The following is a 15,006-nucleotide window of genomic DNA, read 5'->3' as shown; positions in this document are numbered from 1 at the left end:
CTGTACCAACTATGGCATAAGCAATCACAAATATCTCATTATTCCCATCAATACCAACTGTTGTTAATAGTATGCCTTTATAATATCCATTGAGATGGGCCCCATCAATGCATTGGCCTATAGCCTGCCAAAAAGCCTTATTTGGACAGCAAAAGAAAAAAAGCAAGCCTTGAATCTAGGTTGGACATTTTTAGATACTTGTGTTCATGTCACTAGAGCATAACTTCCTTGATTGGTTTGTTTCACCATCTCAGCATATCTTTGAAGGAGACTGTAGGCCTCTCCAAAACTACCATGTATCATCTCCTTGGCAATTGCTTTCACCTTGTAAAACAACCTTTTCTTAACTTGAATCCTGTACCTTTCCATACAGATTCTTTATAGAGACTCAACTAGAATGTCAGGGTTGGCTTGAATATCTGATTGTAGATGTCTATAGAGCCTATCAAAACTTACAACAGGGTTAATCTCAAGCCTGCCACAAGTTGTATGCTCCCTTGTCAATGTCTTGATTGCCTAGCTCACTTTATCAGTCATGGTAGAAGCATGAATTCTTCAGTTGCATGAATCTATATCACATCTTGCTATATACCTTTGTGTATCACTCTTTTCAACAAAGACACCAAACCCTTCTTGTATAAGGTAATCCTTAAAAACTTCAATGAATGATTCTCTGTCTGCAAAGATCAACCAGGGCTCTAGTTTAATGGCTCTAAATTCTTGATGAATCCAGACTTTGCCATTCTTGTATGTCTTGTCCATAGCTGAACTCCCATCAAGGTAATCCTCAAATTGCTTTTCAGGAAATGTCATCTTATAAGAATTGAACTTCTTCTTCATCCTCTATGAAGTCAGCAAGATCAAACATCATTATCATCTTGTTCACTGCCAAATTGTATGTAATCTGAATCCTCACTGTCATCCTCCTCAGATCTATCATCCTCACTTGTCTCAACCGTAGATAGTGACCTCCTATTCCTTCCAGATCTCCTTACACTCACACTTTGCTCATTACTTCCCTCAGCAACCTTTTTGCCACAACTTTTTTTTGTTCTAAATCCTGGAGATCTAGATTTACCCCCATTTTTGGATTTCTCAAGGAAAGGCATTTGTAGGTTCTGCAATTGATGGGATTGTAGTATGAGGTGGAACTGTTTCTGGTTAAGGTGAAACTGGTGGTTGAGGGGAAACTTGTGGTTGAGGAGGTGGGGTTATTTGTGGATAAGGGGAGGGTTGGGTTCTTTCAGTTCTGTAGGGAATATTTCAAGGATCCCACACTTGAGACCCACTGTGATCATACACTTAAGCACGGTGGCGTCAAAAAGGAAGGAAACTAGAGCAAAAGAGTCGCCAACAAGTTTTTAGGAACTTGTAAACTGTTCACAGGGTGAAGTTTACACCCCTTCACGATCCATGGGATCGCTTACTCCATAGTGAACCTGAACCATGACTGGATATTCGGGGATGAAGGTACAAATCCAACCTAAAAGAGATTGAACCTGCCCTAAAAATAGGCCTCTACTTTATTCTTCTCATATTTATGTGTGCTTTCTGACTAACATACAATCAATATATTAATCCTAATCCTGTTTAATCTATGTTGGTTGAATATTAATGCACAAATAAATCTATTATTGGCGATCACTTGAATTAAAATCACATTAGCCTAAATAAAATTATCAATTATCTTATTAAGCGTGATTTCAAGTAAAAATTCCCTTTAAACTTGCAAGAGAGGGCGTGATTAAGCAATAACAATAATACTATCAAGTAACATAATAACAACAGTCATCATAATAATATCAATCTCATTAAAGCATAATAATATTAGCAAGATCCTAGGCATGATACTAACAAGATTAATAACAAATCCAAGCATGTCACTAATAATTAAAGATCAAATCCTTATCCCTAACTAACATGATACTAACATGATAGAAGAAATAGGAAGCAACCTAAGCATGATACTAGAAAGCAATAAATAACATCCTAACATGATACTAGGAATTTAAATAATCTAAGAATGCTTTCTAAAGATATATAGAAATAAAACTACTTACTTTGTTGCCTCGTATCTCTTTCTATCAAAAAAATACACACGTTAGTTACTTCAATGAAAATATTAAATCAAACAATTAATTTAAATAATTGAAATAGGGATTTGGGACCAAACCCTCAGAAATTATCAACCTTTCACGTCTAGGGCGAAGGCAACTTCTAGCTTGGTTAGGTGCATCTAAGTCTCGTGAATGCGGTATTGTATTTTTGAAAAGGGAAGGCTTAGAAAGAGGGAGAAAGAATAAGCTTCTTGCTTTGAGAGAGAAGAGAATTAGAATTAGATGATTGTTGATGATTGAAAACGGGGAAATAACGCCCTTATTTATAGAGAAAACATCCGGAACGTTTAGAAAAGAGTCAGAATTTGACTCGGAGTAAAACAGCCCCTATCGCGATGCGATAAGGCTTTGGAAGGATATGTGTTTGAAGGAAAGTTGCCAAAAATAGAATTGGATAAGGCTTTGAAAGGATCAAAAACCATAAAGTCAAAGTACAAATCTGAGTAAAAGTTGGAAAAACGTGGCCAGCATAACGCGTGACGCTGTCGCAGGCAAGAGCAGGCTATCGCGGCGCAATAATTTTAATTTCTCGAATTCGTTCAGGATTCGGTTTGCGTCAATCCCTGTTTATAAATAGCCCCTAAATCTGCCAATTTCATCATAATTCGAGCAGATTAAAATACTCATCTTTTTAATTTTCAATCAAGTAGTCATGGCTAAGACTTTTAGTGATTTTACTCGTGAGTGGTGCCAGTATTTGACTGCTAAGGAGAGGAAAGAGCATGACATTTTTCACTTGGGGGGTTTATATGGTATTAAGGGGGTAGATCTTGATATAGAATTTATTCATACCGCCTTAGAATATTAAGATTCAAATACCCATTGCTTTAGACTAGGTTATGATGGAATTTGCCCTTTATCGGAAGAATTTGGTGCCATTATTAACTTTCCTTCTTTAAATCTTGCGGTAATTCCTAAGGTGAGCGAATATTATTGTAAAGATTTTGAGCGTTTCCTTAACCTTAGGGATAGGGACTTGAAGGATATAGTACATTGTAATGTGATCAATTTGAAAGAATTTGCACGTTTTTATTTTGATAGACCACGATTGGAGTCTTTTCATGTTTATAAGAGGAGGGCTTTCCTCTTTTGCATGGTTAACCAATATCTCCTCACTAGTAGAAATATTCATGAGGGTCAAGCAATTTTGGTATCTGTCATGGAGCAAGTTGACACAGGGAGAAACCCAATGCCATTAATTGTTGGAGAAACTATGCTTAGTTTAGATGAATTAAAGAAGGACCCAAAAGCACCTCTTCGAGGTTCTCCAATTTTATTATAGGTAGAAAATCAATACTTTTAATTACAGAAATCAAAAAAATATTTGATTTTGTATAGTAATACTAATTATTTGCATTGAATTTTTTGCAGATTTGGCTAATGGAAAGGCTTGAATTAATTATCCCTCCTGACAACATCGAAAAGTATACACCAAATTGTCTCGTAAGAAGGAAGAAACGTTTTTCCATAAAGATGGGTTGTCGGGAGTGGAGCAGAATCTTTGAAACTCGCGACTTCTCCATTAAATGGGTTGTTCCTTGTTGGAAAATCGAGAAGATTCTTGGTGTCAATACTCAACCCTTTTACCGTCTTCCAAGCTTGTCCAAGTTAACTTTTTACTATCCTTGTAGAGTAAGGAGACAATATGGCCTTGCTCAAACCATTAATTTCGGGGATCTTCATCATCCTTATGAATTTCTTGTTTCACAAGATGTAGAAAGATTTGAAGACTATTGGTGTTGTAGACTTTTGTGGGAAGTTGTTACCCATAAAGTTCCTCCTCCTTTGTCTAGAGATGTGAAGCAGTGGCTACTTGGTAGATCTCAAAAGGACAAGAACAAGGTCCAAAACATGTACAAAACTAGTGTTAAAGATCGCCCAGGGGATAAGAAAATTCCTCCTAAAGATCGCCTTGGTGCAAGAGTTGAATTCAAGAGTCCTGTTATGCCTAAGAAAAAGAGTGTTGCAAAAGGCAAAGAGAAAAGGAAAGATGACTCTACAGAAAAGAAAGCATGGGTTGAAAAGAAGATTGGTGTAATGGCTAAAGGAGAAACTATCTCTACAAAAATTGTATGTAGATTATCTAAGGGATCCTTATTTGTGAAAGAGATGGATGATGAAGAGGAGGCAGACAAAAATTAGAAGAGGGCTAGAAAAGAGAAGACCGATTAGAGAATTGCTTTACTTCCAATTTATTTGACATTTATTTTATTTTCAAGTCAATTTTATTTTCAAGCTTTTATTTTAATTCCATCAATAATGTAATTATATTTTATTAATCATTAATGCAATTTTTCAGCTTTTAAATTAAATTAAGGAAAAATTGTCAAAAATAATACAAACTTTGAGCGGTCCGCTAAAAACAATTCAATCTTTTAATTATTCTTGAATAATACAAACTTTGAGGGGTATCCACTTTAAACAAGTTAAAACCGATTAGTTACCTCATGAACAGGTTATATGGAACGCGTAACATTGTATATTTTTTTTTAAAACTATTAAACAACTTTATAAAATAAATAAAAAAAATTAACCGGCTAAATAAGTTGTTGGTAAAATAACTTGTTTAAAGCGGATACCCCTAAAATTTTGTATTATTTAGAAATAATTAAAAGATTGACTTATTTTTAGCGGACTGTTCAAACTTTGTATTATTTTTGACAATTTTTCCTTAAATTAACTCTTTATATTGAAAATAAAAATTTATTTTATTAAAGCAATGAAAACGACTTGAATAAACTTCGAAATTTTTCAAGTACGAAAGTCGAAAATTCTCGAAATACACCGAAATTTGCCCAAATCGACGAAAACGTATTGGTGTTGGAATTTTGAACCTATCGCGGCGCGACAACATTGTCGCGACACGATGATTCTTTCACGTCGTGACAGACTTTTTCGTGGCGTGCTGGTCTTGAATTTTGCGCATCGTTCATTCTGCTCTGGCTGATTGATGCAGGATTGCGAGATTTGTAAAAATTAAAGTGGCCGCGCCCCATAAAGGGTTGCCTACGTATCCTTTCCTTAGGAATCAAGCCAAATGTGCTCTTTTGAGTATATTACTTAAGTTTTCATGGGTAGAACTTCTTAAGTTGGTCAAGATTCGTCATGTTTGAGAACTCAGTACCATCCATATCAGTAAGTTTTGTGGCACCTCCTGATAGGATAGTTTTGACTATGTATGGTCCAAACCAATTAAGCTTAAATTTATCTCTTGGGTCTAGAACATTTTTCCTTAATGCTTTTAACACCAAGTTTCCTACTTTGATGTTTCTTGTCTTGACCTTTTTTGTTAAAGTGTCTAGCCATGCGAGTTTGATAGCATTGAGTATGATGTAGAGCTTCTAGTCGTTTTTCATCAAGTAGAATTAGCTCCTCATATCTCGCTCTAGTCCATTCAAGTTCATCGAGTTTACTTTCTAACGCGATGCGTAAGGAAGGTATTTCCAGTTCTACAAGTTGTACGACATCCATTCCATAGACTAAGGAAAATGGCGTATTTCGCGTGGATGAACAAATTGACGTGCGATAACCCCAAAGAGCGAAATGGATTTTGTCAGGCCAATCCTTGTAGTTTTCTGTCTAGTTTTCAAGTTTTTATTGGCTGCTTTTACTGCGCCATTTGCTTGAGGTCTATATGGGGAAGAATGATGATGTTGAATGCCATATTTTTGAAGCAATTCTTCACATTCCGCTTGAAAGTGAGTTCCATTATCACTTATCATTTCATGTGGGACTTCATATCGACATATAATGTTTCTTTCGATAAAGAGTGCTACATGTTTTGCAGTGAGTTTTGCATATGATGCTGCTTCAACCCATTTTGTGAAGTAATCAATTGCTACAAGAATGTATTCATGGCCTCCTGTTCCGAGAGGGGTAATTTTTCCAATAATGTCTATTCCCCATGTTGAGAAAGGCCATGGTAATGTATAAGTATAGAGGAGAGAAGAAGGAACATGTTTCAAATTGGCGTATATTTGGCATTTAGGGCATCTTTTTACATATTGATGGCAATCCCTATTCATGGTAGTCCAATAATATCCTTGGTGCATTATCTTTTGGACTAGCATTTTGCCATTCATGTGAGTTCCACATGTTCCTTGGTGGATTATCCTCATTGCCCTTTGAGCTTCCTTTCTGCCTACACATAGGAGAGCCCTACCTTTAGGTACCCTTTTATGTAGCTCGTCATTTATTAGCACATATTGGGAAGCCAAAAGTCTTAGAGCTTGTTTTGCTCTTTTGTAAGCGTGAAATGGATATTCTCCTTTGGTGACATATTTGAGGATGTCAGTGTACCAAGGTTCTTCCTCCTCTTCTTCTTCTTGAATTACCTCATCATTTTCTATGGCTTGGATGTAAGCCGGATTATGCCTTTTTTTTATTGTTAGAGGCATTTGCTCAATCTCCTTAGGAATTTTAACCATCGAGGCTAGTCTTGCCAAGGCATCAGCAAATTGATTTTCTTCTCTTGGTAGATATGTGTATTCTACCTTTTTGAGTTGATCGGTAAGAGTTTCCAGATATGTTTGATAAGGAGCTAAGCTTTCACTCCTTACTTTCCATCTTTTGGAAATTTGGTTGATGATTAAGGAAGAATCCCCGAATATTCGAAGTTTCTTTACTCCCAATGCCAAAGCTATTTCGAGGCCTACCACGCATGCTTCATATTCAGCAGCGTTGTTGGTAACGTCAAAATCTAACTTTATTGAGATTGAAATGTGTTCTTCGATCTTTAGGTGATACTAATAATACTCCTACACCACATCCTTTTTGGTTGGATGCTTTGTCGAAGTATAATGTCCAAGTATCATCTTCTGTAACCATCAAATCTTCATTTGGAAAATCATTCTTATGTATTGGTGTCGAATCTTTTATTAGAAAATCCGCTAAGAAGTCTGAGACCACTGATCCTTTAATGGCCTTTTGAGGCATAAACCTTACGTCAAATTGGGCTAAGTGAACTATCCATCTAGATATTCGCCTGTTAAGTGTAGATTTCTCGAATAAATACTTAAGTGGATCCATTCGAGATACTACGTAGACTGTATGGACGAGCACGTGGAAGCCCCACTTGGGCACCAAGGCTCCCCAAGTGGGCTGCCATGGCTTGCTGCCACTTCCGGCTCAGCAGGCTTATGCGTGCGGGTTGCTGTTGGCCGAAGGCCGTTGCTAGGTGGCCTCGCACCATGTGCGGGCTGCTAGCTGCAGCGTGCAGCACGCCACACACTAGGTGCGGGCTGTTAGCCGCAGCTTGCTAGCAAGCCTCGCACTTGGTGTGGGGCTGCTAGCTTCGGCTTGATGCTTGATGCTTGTGCTGGGCGTAGCGCACCATGCCACATGCATTGCAGCCCTTGCACGCCAGCACGCACGCACTGCTAGCAGTGCTAGCACGCTGTGGCGCTGCTAGCTAGCTAGCATTGCTAGCTTGATGCTGCTGCTAGCGATGGTGCGCTAGCACGCACTAACCAGCCTAGGCTCGGCTTGGTGCGCTTGCTAGCCACCTTGCTAGACCATATGCCCTTTGCACTCGGGCATTCCGACGCTAGGGGTATTTTATTCATTTAGTTGATTTATTAGTAATTTTCTCGTCTCGTCTTTTATCATTTTCGACTCGACTTTCGACGCTCGGTTTCGACGCTCCAAACTCGAATTTCCGACGTCTAAATATTAATTACTCGGGCAACTCATTAATTCCTTTTGAATTAATTCGTCGCTTCGGTTCGCTAGTTTCTTGGGTGTGACCCGAAGGGTTCAGTAAAGATTAAGCTGTTATATTAATTATACATTAATATTACTGATCGGAAGCGGCCTCCACCCAGGCATTCCGATCACTTGACCTCACTGAATAATTAGCTTTCTAATAATTGCGAACCCTCTATCGGAATAATACATTTGTTTGAAGGACACCATTCCTTTCAATCTCCCACTTGTCCTTCCGAACAAGTGCGCATTTAGTGTATAGCCTTTTTCCAATGTCACTTGATGTCTCTTCATGAACTATAAGGTAAGATTTATCCGTCATCCTTATTATGTCTAGAAGTGTTTCTCGATCCCGAATCCGACTGTCAATAAACAGATGGTTTCTAAAATCCATCCGAGCTTGGCCATGCATTTTACAGTCTCGCTCTTCGAGAGGCCTTGTAAACAACAAAAACATCTTCCCTATTTTATTAGGGGGACATTCCCAGTCTTGTAATGTAGCTTCTTTTACTGAGAGGACCTAGCTGCCCGAGTGTTGCCGTTATAATCCTCTTTTGCGACAGACGTTTGACAACATCAAAGTAGAGTAGTACTCAAACAAGAGAATTCACAATACTCATGGTCGAGGAAATACGTTCCGATAGCCATAATGGGAAGTATACTTATGACGATTTTTAATCTCTTAAAGTACTCTCATAGGTCGATCCAGTGTGGTTCTAAACCAATACCTGTGCAAATGATTTATGAAGATCATGTCCTTGTAGCACAAGAAACGGTGCTATAAATCAAACTACACACTAATCTCAAATGGTTATTAATCGTCCATCGTTTAAATGACCTCCATTAGGGATAAATTTTGATTATAATATTCAATGTTCACTTAATAGGTGTTTCCTTACCAAGACTGGTCTTGATACCCTATTTTGAATATTCTCAGAATTGAATGGACTCATTATTTAATCCTAAACCACAATTAAATAGCAAATGGAGTGATAAAATATTGCATGAAATTTGTATTACTCCAAAACTTGAATGGTTTTTCTTAGTGTCTTACATTAAATGTTCAAAATTAACTAAACCACTAAACAAGGAAATCAAAGCCAGTCTCCAACGTGCCTGATTCCCCTTGCCTCAACGTGCTTGTTGTGCTTCACTTGAGGCAAAGGTTTAGTAAGTGGATCGGCTACATTGTCATCTGTTCCAACTTTGCAAATTCTGATTTCTCCTTCTGATTTCCATTCTCGAATCATGTGAAACCGCCACTTGACATATTTGACCTTCTGATGTTCCCTTGGCTCTCTGGCCTGAGCAATAGCTCCATTGTTGTCACAATAGAGGGCTATTGGACCCTTGATTGAGGGTACAACATCAAGTTCACCAACAAACTTACGAATCTAATAGCCTCCTTAGCTGCTTCTGCAACTGCTAAGTATTCGGCTTCAGTTATAGAATCTGTAGTTGTGCTCTGCTTGGCACTCTTCCAACTAAACGCTCCTCTATTTAGACAGAACACATATCTAGATTGTGATTTGAAATCGTCTCTGTCAGTCTGGAAGCTCATGTAGGTATAACCTTCAACAACTTATTCCTCTGAACCACTATACACCAGGAATTTATCCTTGTTCCTTTTCAGGTACTTTAGGATATTCTTGGCCGTAGTCCAATGGGCCTCCCCTAGGTCTGATTAGTAACGGCTCGTAGCACTCAAGACATACGATACATCTGGCCTAGTACATATCATGACATACATGATCGATCCAATAAGCGAAGCATATGGAATCTGATTCATCCTTACCCGCTCATTAGGTGTCTGTGGACACTACTTCTTGCTTAGGGTTATGCCATGTGACATAGGCAGGTGACCTCTCTTGGCCTCCTCCATGCCAAATCGAGCAAGTACCTTATCAATGTAAGTACTTTGACTCAATCCAATAATCCTTTTTGATCTATCCCTATAGATCTTGATGCCTAGTATGTACTGAGCCTCTCCCAAGTCTTTCATTGAGAAGCATTTTCCGAGCTAGGGCTTTACAGAATCTAACAACGGAATGTTGTTTCCAATGAGCAATATGTCATCGACATATAAGACTAGGAAGGCAATGTCACTCCCACTGACCTTCTTGTAAACACAAGATTCATCTGGATTCTTGATAAAGCCAAATTTACTTATGGCTTCATCGAATCGCAGATTCCAACTCCTGCTTGCTTGCTTTAGCCCATAAATGGACTTCTTAAGCTTATAAACTTTCCCAGCATTGTTTTGGTCGACAAAACCTTCAGGCTGTGTCATATTCATAGTTTCTTCCAAAATACCATTTAGGAAGGCGGTTTTGACGTTCATCTGCCATATTTCATAATTGTAATATGCAGCAACTGCAAGGAGGATCCGAACGGATTTAAGCATTGCGACTGGAGAAAAGGTTTCATCGTAACCAATACCATGAACTTGTTTGTAACCTTTTGCTACCAATCTAGCTTTGTAAATGAATACATTTCCATCTTTGTCGGTTTTCAACTTAAAAATCCACTTACATCCGATAGGTCTGTAACCTTTGGGTAAGTCAACCAAGTCCCAGACTTGATTTTCAAACATGGAATCCATTTTAGATCTCATGGCCTCTTGCCATTTAGCAGATTCGATGCTTGCCATCGCTTGCTTGTAGGTTACCGGTTCATCTCCATCCATGATCAGGATGTCCCGATTCTCGGTTAATACTAAACCAAGATATTTATCAGGTTGAGATCTCGGTCTTTGAGACCTACGTAGGGTAATGGACTGAGCTTTTGCATTATCGGTTTGACTTTGCACATTTTGATCATTTTGACCTGTGTCAACAGATGCTGTTTGAGCACTTTGACTGTCATTTTGATTTTGTTGCTCATCCTCACGAACTTCGTCAAGTTCGATTTTCCTCTCACTTATCATTTTGGAAAGGTGCTCCTTCTCCAAAAAGACACCATCGCGAGCAACAAAAACTTTGTTCTCCGATTTGTTGTAGAAGTAATACCCTTTGGTTTCTTTTGGGTAGCCCACAAAGTAAACCTTGTCAGAAATCAATTTCTTGACATATGCTTTGCATCCCCATATCTTTAGAAAAGACAACCTAGGAGGTTTCTTCGTCCATGACTCGTTTGGAGTCTTTTCTACAGCTTTTGATGGAGCACGGTTCAGTGTTAGTGCCGCAGTTAGAAGTGCGTGTCCCTAGAAAGAGATAGGAAGATCACTAAGACCCATCGTAGATCGTACCGTGTCTAACAAGGTTTGATTTCTCCTTTCGTATACTACGTTCCATTGTGGAGTTCCTGGAGGTGTCAATTCTGAAAGTATACCCTTTTCTTTCAAATGGTCATCGAATTCTTGGCTCAAGTATTCACCACCTCGATCCGATCGAAGGGCTTTGATTTTCTTGCCAAGCTGATTCTGAACTTCATTCTGAAATTCTTTGAACTTTTCAAATGATTCAGATTTGTGCGACATGAGGTAGACATAGCCATATCTACTACAGTCGTCTGTGAAGGTGATAAAATATCGATGTTCGTTTCTTATGGCGGAGCTCATTAGTCCACATACATCGGTATGTATTAGAGTATTAGACCCAATAAGTCTCATGCCCTTTCTCCCAGCTTGGAGAATGGCTGCTTAATCATCTTGCCTATTAAACATCCTTCGCAATTCTCAAACGATTATAAATCGAAAGAGTCAAGAACACCTTCTTGTAGAAGTTTCTTGATACATTTGATGTTAATGTGGTCAAGAGGACAATGCCACAAGTACGTTTGATTCGACCTCATGGTCTTAGCCCTTTTGGGGGTATTATTCACATTATAAACTTGTTTGTCTAAAGAAATCACATAAAGACCATTTTCTAAATGTGCAATACCATATAAAACATTATCGAGGTAAACGAACATTCATTGTTCTTTACTCGAAATTCAAAACCCTTGGCGTCCAATGTCGAAATTGAAATAAAGTTTTTGGTAATGTTGGGAACATAGTAATAACTATCAAGTTCTAAAACAAGCCCAGAGGGCAAAGACAAACTGAGAGTTCCTACGGATATGGCTGTAATTCTGGCTCCATTGCCTACCCGGAGTTCAACCTCTCCCTTCGCTAGCTTCCTAATGTTCCTTAGACCCTGAGAATTGGAACAAAGGTGTAAGCCACATCTGGTATCTAATACCCATGATGTTGAGCTAGTGAAGTTTAAGTCTATAACGAATATACCTGATTCAGAAGCAACGGTTCTGTTCTTCTTATCTTCCTTGAACTTGAGGCAATCTCTCTTCCAATGTCCCTTCTTCTTACAGTAGAAGCATTCGGAATCAGATTTAGAAGACGCTACCTTTTTCTCCTTGTTGTCCTTGGTAGCTTTAGACTTAGGCGAAAAGGTCTTTTTCTTACCCTTCCCCTTAAAGCCTTTCTTCTTCTTGCCTGAGAATTTGAACGGCTTGTCCCTTTTAATCATGAGCATGTCATGCTTCCCCTGATCCTTGAGCGTTTACTCGGCTTGCTTCAACATACCATGAAGCTCGGTGAGTGTTTTCTCCATGCTGTGCATGTTATAGTTCATCTTGAACTGATCATAACCTTTGTGCAGCGAGTGGAGAATGATGTCAATTGTCATCTCGGTTGAATACCCCGCATCAAGCCTTTCCATGTTCTCACACAATCCTATCAATTTGAGTACATGTGGGCTGATTGGCTGTCCTTTCTTGAGGTTGCTCTCAAGGATCTGCCTGTGGGTTTCAAACCTTTCAGTTCGGGCCTACTCTTGGAACATGTTCTGTAGCTCAGAAATGATCTCAAAAGCTGTCTCCTTTTCAAAGAAAGTCTTTTGACGCTCGGGAGACATTGCCATCGGTTTAGGGCAGCCTGAGTCACCTCCTCATTGGGAGTCTCGGGCATTTTCTCATCAAGGACATATTCGTTTTGCTCTTGCATGAGAACTAAACGCAAGTTTATTTGTCAATCAAGAAAATTTGGCCCACTCAACTTCTCCTTGTCGAGAATTGAGCGTAACGAGAATTGGTTGTTTGAGTTATTTGAAGACATGATTCTACAATTGAAAGAATTTTAAATGAAAAAACCATTCATAATATTTTAAATAAGATTGAAATCATGCATTTTAATCAAACTTATTTAAACGTCTTATTCACACATCAAAATTGTCCCATTTTGGTGAGAATAAGTCGATTCCAAGATCCAAAGAAACAAAGAGTGGTTAAGCATGCTTTGGCTTGTCTTAACACTTAATCTCCTAAGGTAAGCAACGCTTTGCTAATGGCTCCAAGCCACTCTTGGTTGAATAAATCGTCGCCTCTAATGTTCCCTCAACAATTTATTCACTTTGCCACGACATGTTAGGACTCCATCACTCATATCGTTGAGTATAACCAAAACCAACTTGCATACCCGGTATGCCTTACATATCCTAGGGAGTAATAGTGATGCCTCGCTTTGGTGTAGCCCATCACTACTCTCAATATGTCGATAAGTGTTGTTTTGGAATGGCAATTTCACTCAATATTTTAGGGACCTAGGGTTTCTATGTTAGTTGATTTAAGTGAACTTAATTAATCATCACAACATTCGAAATCCTAAACATGCATCTAACATATAATTCGTATATAAATGAACATAAATATATATCGAAAACATAAATAAAGATGCATTTGGCAACTAGCATGACCCCTTGAGTCTTCAAGTCTTCAAGTCTTCAAGGGATGACTTTTGCAACTTCATGATTTCGTCTTCCAAGAATCTCCATCTTCAAGACATGACCATAACTATGCAAATACTGGTATCTACAATTAGGAATAGTCTAAATATTAAGGTACAAAAATACTCAACGGTTCGCAGACCGTATGTAGATTTACAAAAATACATCACGGATCGTAGTCCGTATTTTCTATCCTAATCGGGCCCCACTAGTTGCCATTTTATAAAACCTGTGAGAGAATATACATTCCATTCATCCATTCACTATTTTTGAATGGCCCATGCATTTTACAATGATAAAACAAGTAACAATGCATAAAACACGCGTAAACTAGTAACTAATTTAGGTCGTTAATCCAATTAACATGCCTAATTAAAACTAGTCAAAGTTGTTCAATTGATTGTATAATTTAACGCAATTAATTATTGAAGCTCCCACTAAATTCCGGATCCATCTTAATTAATCCAATTAATTAAGCCGGTAAACCCAATTATTTGCCAAAATTAAATTTTGCAAATGTCACTCAAAAACCGAGGCCTAGCCTCCAACATTTATTAAAATAATTAAAACCAAATTAAATTAATAAAATAATTGAAACGACAAAATAAGAAAACACGAAGCCACCGCACTCAAGTGGCTCACGCACTACTTGCGTGCCATATGCAAGCCAAGATCGTCAAGCAATCTCGGACTATGCGGTTTGGTGCATGTACCTCCACCACCCCACGTAGCACTAGTTAGACCGAGCCTAGTAGCGTTTGCTACGGGTTACCTGGTTCTAGGCACACGCCCCATGGCTGCTTGCCCCTTCGCACCAAGCACCAAGCTTGCACATGCTGCCCACGACCCACGCAACAAAGCAGCTAGCAAGCACGCACGCATAGCCGCAACGTGCTGCTGCTTGGCCTATGCTGCTGTGCAGCTGCTGTGGCTAGGCACACAGCTATGCTGCCTTTGTGTGTGGCGCGCACCAGGCAGCCCCACCTTGGCAGCCACATGTGAGTTGCATAGCAGCCCGGCTAGCCGAAGGGTGTTGCTAGGTTTGCGTGCCACACTTTCCGGATTTAAAATCGAGTTTTTGCGTGACTAATTAATTAATTCTAAATTAATTTTAGAACCCCTAAAATCAAGCAACAATCGATAAATGTAACCTCTAAATCAATGTGTTGTGTCATTGGAGAATCACAATGCACTCGATCATGAAAAACAAGGTTGATCACTCCTTATAAATCAAGCACATGCACAATTCTATCAACCAAATTTAATCACAACATCAAATCAATCAAAATCCAACAATTAGCTATTATCCATCATTTGTGCATGCTTCAATAAATCCCTAGCAATGAAAGTACTCACTACACATTGAAGAAAAGAAGAACAAAACACAAGAAATCACAATGATTATCATCTTCAATCTAAATCAAATAGAAATTCCAATCAATTACACAATCAAACTTAATTTCAAG

The sequence above is a fragment of the Chenopodium album genome, chromosome 14, assembly GCF_948465745.1.
Source record: "Chenopodium album chromosome 14, dcCheAlbu1.1, whole genome shotgun sequence".
In the NCBI taxonomy this organism is placed as follows: domain Eukaryota; kingdom Viridiplantae; phylum Streptophyta; class Magnoliopsida; order Caryophyllales; family Amaranthaceae; genus Chenopodium; species Chenopodium album.
The sequence above is the reverse complement of the archived record's forward strand: the minus strand, read 5'-3'. Positions refer to the sequence as shown.